The 5,387-nt window shown below is 53.3% G+C and overlaps 1 long non-coding RNA gene across 1 annotated transcript; it reads right to left on the bottom strand.

The window, feature by feature from the left end:
* Nucleotides 1–760: 760 nt before the first annotated feature.
* LOC119709905 lies at nt 761–3,665 on the bottom strand. The gene is made up of 3 exons (XR_005259442.1): nt 3,596–3,665; nt 3,310–3,448; nt 761–1,737 (listed from the first exon to the last, which is right to left on the bottom strand). It is a non-coding gene; the product is annotated as an uncharacterized LOC119709905 (long non-coding RNA).
* Nucleotides 3,666–5,387: the final 1,722 nt, after the last annotated feature.

Below are 5,387 nucleotides of genomic sequence, written 5' to 3' on the forward strand. Positions count from 1 at the left end.
TAGTAGAGGAAATGGTCTTTTAATTTGTCCTGTCTCAGGGTTTCTGATCAAAACTGGAGGACTTTCTTTCCATTTTGCTCATGTGTCATTTGAAAAGCGCCTAAAAATTGGAGGATTAGGGTCTGTAAATGAGCTATTCAAAAAATTAAAGACATACAAAGCTCCTCATCTGGGCAGGAAAGCCTCCTTTGGTGCCTGGTGTTGAACAGGGTGGGAGCTCTGCTCCTGGGCTGCTCAGCCTGGCACTGAGCCTTGGTGTTGTCCCAGCTAAGCTGGGCTTTGCAGGGCACAGATCCACCAGCCCAGGCTTTGCTGCCACCAGTGGTGTCCCCTCACAAAACACTTGGTGTGGACATCTCTGGAAATTTCTGCCCTGCCTCCACCCACTGTGGGACACAGGGTGAGAAATCCAGCTCAGGCTGAGCTGAGCAGGGCTGTGGGGTGGTGGGGGTGGCACAGACCGTGCAGGAACAGCTTCAGAGCTCAGCCTGACAGCTGACTTGCAGAAAATCTTTTTTTTTTTTTTTTTTTTTTTTTTTTTTTTCTGGCAGCACTTGTGAGAAGGAGCCACCTTGGCCAAAGCAGGCAGGACAAGCACTCAATCCCTGACAAGGATTTGAGGCTCCACAGGGTATCCCACTGCTGCTGGCCCGGAGCCATCCCTCCCTGGAGCTCAGGGGTGGGAAAACTCTGCTCTGCAGCGGCAGAGGAGCAGCTGAGGGTCAGCTCTTCCTCCTCTGCCTCCCAGCTTCTCACCGAGCTCCTTTCCCCCCAGTGTGGGGAGGCACAGAGAGCTCTGCTGTGGTGAGGAGGATTTGGCTGCAGGAGAAGAGCCGCAGCAGCTGCAAACAGGGCTTTTAGCCCTTCCCTTCCCCTCAGCCCGGAGTTAACCCCACAGCCTGGAATCAAGGGCTTGTCCCGCTCCCAGCAGAGCTCCCATTACACCATTAACTCCGAGCTGAGTGCCCGGCAGCCGGGCAGTAATGGCCTGGAAAGCGCATTCCCAGCAATTACTGGGCAGCACTGGCTGCAGGACCGGGCATCTCCATCCCAGGAGCTCTGGGAAAAGCGGGGACCTGCTGACAGCAGCACGAGATGGGGGTTCCTCACTCTCTGCCGCTGGATTTAAACTCCACTTCCCCTCCTGACTTGGGGTGAGTGGCAGCTCCGATGAAGGGAATGCATCCAGGGAGGGAGTGCTCAGGGAAATCCCACCAGCCACGGGCAGATGAGTCAGGAGCGGCACACCCTGCACGATCTGCACCAAGGAACTCGGCCAGGAGCAGGGACCAGCATTATTCTGGAGACCTCACACACTTCCCCTTCTGCTTTAAGGACTTCAAGGGTTTGGGGGGAGAGATCCTTCGTCCCCGGACAGCCTGGTGGGTGCAGGGGGCCATGAGAGCCACAGGGAGAGGGAGCAAGCAGATCTGGTCTTGGTGATGAGAGGCAGAGCTGCAGGCTCGGAGACAGCCTCACTTCAAGGTGAATTGACAGCCGATAGAACATCTTCACCAGGAGGAACTGAAGGACTCTACCTGCAGCAGGGGCAGCTCTTCAGCCAGGTTTTCACCCAGCAGGAGGCAGGGGGTCAGATCTGGGCTGGGAGCGAGGGTGGGCAGCTACAGCCAGCTCTCCACGGTGCTGGGGCTCTGGATTCACTGGCTGCCCTGGGGCACAGGACTTTGCATTCCTTCTGGTCTGAGCCAGAAATGTCACCCCACATGGGATATGTGCCTGCAAAAAAAAAAAAACCAAAAAACAAAAAAACAAAAAAAAAAAACAACAACAACAAAAAACCAAAAAAAACCAAAAAAACTTAATTTTAGTAACTTTTAAAGGCTGGGGGAAAATAAAATAAAGACATGATCAGAAAATCACCAGCCAGCAGTGCCTCAGGGTGCTCACCTTCAGGCTGAGCAGGGCTGTGGGGTGGTAGGGGTGGCACAGACCGTGCAGGGACAGCTTCAGAGCTCAGCCTGACAGCTGACTTGCAGAAAATCTTTTTTTTTTTCTGGCAGCACTTGTGAGAAGGAGCCACCTTGGCCAAAGCAGGCAGGACAAGCACTCAATCCCTGACAAGGATTTGAGGCTCCACAGGGTATCCCACTGCTGCTGGCCTGGAGCCATCCCTCCCTGGAGCTCAGGGGTGGGAAAACCCAGCCAGCAACCAGCAGCACCAGGGATGGGGCCGGGGCCATCCTGCCCTGGCTGCAGGAGTTGCCTCTGAGGGTGGGAGCTGATCCCAGGGGGATGGAGCTGATCCTGGAGGGATGGAGCTGCTCCTGGAGGGATGGAGCTGCTCCTGGAGGGATGGAGCTGATCCTGGAGGGATGGAGCTGCTCCCCAGAGGGATGGAGCTGCTCCCCAGAGGGATGGAGCTGATCCCGGGGGGATGGAACTGCTCCTGGAGGGATGGAGCCGATCCCTGGGGGGATGGAACTGCTCCTGGAGGGATGGAGCGGCACCGCAGGGGGATAGAGCTGCACCCCAGGGGGATGGAGCTGCTGTCCATGGAGGAAAACTCATCCTCCCGACTCCACGGCAGGGAAGTGGGATGCTACTGACACCCAGTGGCTCCCAGCATCCTGCAGACGGGGACTGCGCCCTGGGCTGGGGCAGGGGACATGGTGTCCCTCCTTTGGGGACTCCTCTGTGCCCCGTGGGCACCCGGTGCTGGTGGCACGGCCAGCAGTGACACCCCTGGCAGCACCAGGGTGGGAAATGGGGCACGGGGGAGAAGCAGGGACATTCCAGAGGGTGCTGGGTCCATGGTCAGGTCAACAGGGCCTGCCTTGTGTGGGGAGACACGGTGGGAGGTGTTGTCACCCCCAGCACAGCCCAGTCTCCTCTGCAAACAGCATTTTTCTGTTCTAGCTAATCAATAAACGCCACAGCAGTGCAGGAGGAGGATGGAGGCTGGGCTCACTGTCCTCTCAGATGTTCTGGTGGATGCTCCCCAGATGCCCCCGGTCAGCTCTGGCCACAAGCACTGCAGGGATGGAGGCTGGAATTTTGGGATGGAGCTGCCCTGTGGTACCTCCCCTCCCAAACATTCTGACCCCAGGCCAGGCAGCAGGCCCGAGCTGGAAGTGGATTTAGCTAAATCTGGAAAGCCATTCACATTCCAGAAGAAGCCCATCTACACAGGGAATTATTTAAGAGAAGCAGCAGAGCTTTCCCATCCCCTCCACATGTCATTTCAGCTCCAAAATCAAGCAAAGCAAGCAAACAGCATGGAAAAACAACAACAAATTGTCTGCATTTGGCATCTCACAGTGCAGAGCCAGAGAAGATGCAGCCTCTGACCTGAGGAACAGCAGCAGATAAGATGGACACATAAAAAAAGATTCAGGAGCAACACTTCACAGATGAGAAAAACACATTTTCCTGTGGGCCTCCACACTGATGAGCTCTTGTTTTTGCTTCAGAGAGCACCCAGAGGCTGCTGAAACAGAAATGCATTTTTAATTATTTGTTGTTATCAATTGCTTTGCAGATAGAAGCTGCTGATAGCAGAAGCCCATTGCAGGGAGCTCAGAGGAGCTCTTTGTGCCACGCGTGAGCACCAGGACTGCAGGAAGGCAGAACTTACCTGAGAAAGGTCATCCTGGAGTCTCAGAGTGGAGCAGCCATCCCTGCAGGATCAGAGGGAGAAGAGCTGCTTCCCCAGCAAGTGTCTAAATCAAATTGTGGGTGGGGACAGAGAAGGAGAAGCACAGAATGGAAATCTGAGTGGCCAGAGCACAGATTTTGTTTGCATTCCTCCAGACAGGGCTGGGGGCTCTCTGCTTGCAGGATCAGGAAACACTGCTTGGAGATCAGGCTCCAAATCTGGGCTGCAAAGAAGGCACAGTCTGGGAGTTCACCCCTCCATCCCTTTTCCAGACCTTCACTGTCTCCTCTGACCAAGGGGCTTGGGGACAGGCGAGGCTCTGGGGCACCCAAAGAGTGCAAGGGAATGCAGAGGCTGAATTAAAACTCCATTTCTCAGCCCAAATGAGCCTCCTTGGCACCCCCCACACGCCCAGGCATCCAGCTCTGGATGCAAATGGGCTAATTAGCATCGACCCATGATCATTACCGTGGGCAGGGCCAGCTGATCCGTGGCTACTCAACAAGGACAGCCAGGTGCCACTGCGGGGGAGCCTCCTGTCCCCTCCCCAGGGACCCCTGTGTGCAGTGCCTCGCTCCTGGACCACAATGGAGAGCAAAAGGAAGGTTCTGGTTTTATCCCCCAAAATGTGGTGACTGCTGCTGTCACATTTATCCCCCAAAATGTGATGACTGCTGGTGTGGTAGCAGCAGGGACCTGACCAGAGCAGTTTCCTCCAGGGCAGGAGAGGAAACCGTCCCTTTTGCTGTCCCTTTTGGTGTCCCTTGGCAGCCAAGGAGGTGCCTGTGCCGCCCTCAGCAATGCCCTGTGAGAGGAGAAACCCTCTCTGCTCCCAGCTGCCATCCCATACACACTTCCCTCTCCTTCTCAAGGAACATCTTTCACCCACAGGGTTAAACCCAGCTCCTGAACCGACCTCCCAGCTGGGCCTGTCTCCCTTCTCCAGCTCTGTGCGTGAGCAGCTCTTCCCACTCTTCCCAACCTGACACTTCCTTTTTTTCCCCTGTGTGCTTTGTTCCCTGCCAGATCCTTGCTCCTGTTTCTTCTGCACAAATTGTTTCTCCCTTGCACATTGTCTGGAGAGCACCGAGGGAGGAGCAGGAGGCTCACAGCCCCCTTCTCATCCCACATCACACATTTTCTGCCTCTCTCCAGGCACACATTCAGAGCTGGCAACAGAACAGCCAGAGGTGGCTGCTCCCCAGCGTGCCTGAGGATCCTCTGGAGGCTGGACTGTGCAGGTGTGGCTGAGTTCGAGGGGACCCAGGACAAGGGAAGAGGTGAGAATCTTGACTCCATGTTTCAGAAGGCTGATTTATTATTTTAATATATATATATTCTATTAAAAATGCTATACTAAAAGAGTAGGAGAAATGATACAGACAGAAGGCTAGCAAATGGAATGAATAACAAAAACCCGTGACTCTCAGAGAGTCGAGGTTGGACCATGGTTGGTCATTAAGTAGAAACAATTTACATGGACCAATCAAAGATGTGTATATATATATATATATATATATATATATATATATATATATATAAAAGGAATTATAATACCAGGACTATGCTAAAAGTTATCAGAATAAGGACTATATATATATATATATATAAAATTATATACATAGGATTATATAAGGAATATATAAAACATATTAAGGAATTACAAGTATGCATGCTAAGGGCACTGAGAATACATAAAATGTATATAAAAGAAAAGGCAAAAATCATCATGGCATCACCTGCAGTGGCTCCAAAACAGAGGAAGAAGGCT

The sequence above is a fragment of the Motacilla alba genome, chromosome 19 (assembly GCF_015832195.1).
Source record: "Motacilla alba alba isolate MOTALB_02 chromosome 19, Motacilla_alba_V1.0_pri, whole genome shotgun sequence".
Lineage (NCBI taxonomy): Eukaryota > Metazoa > Chordata > Aves > Passeriformes > Motacillidae > Motacilla > Motacilla alba.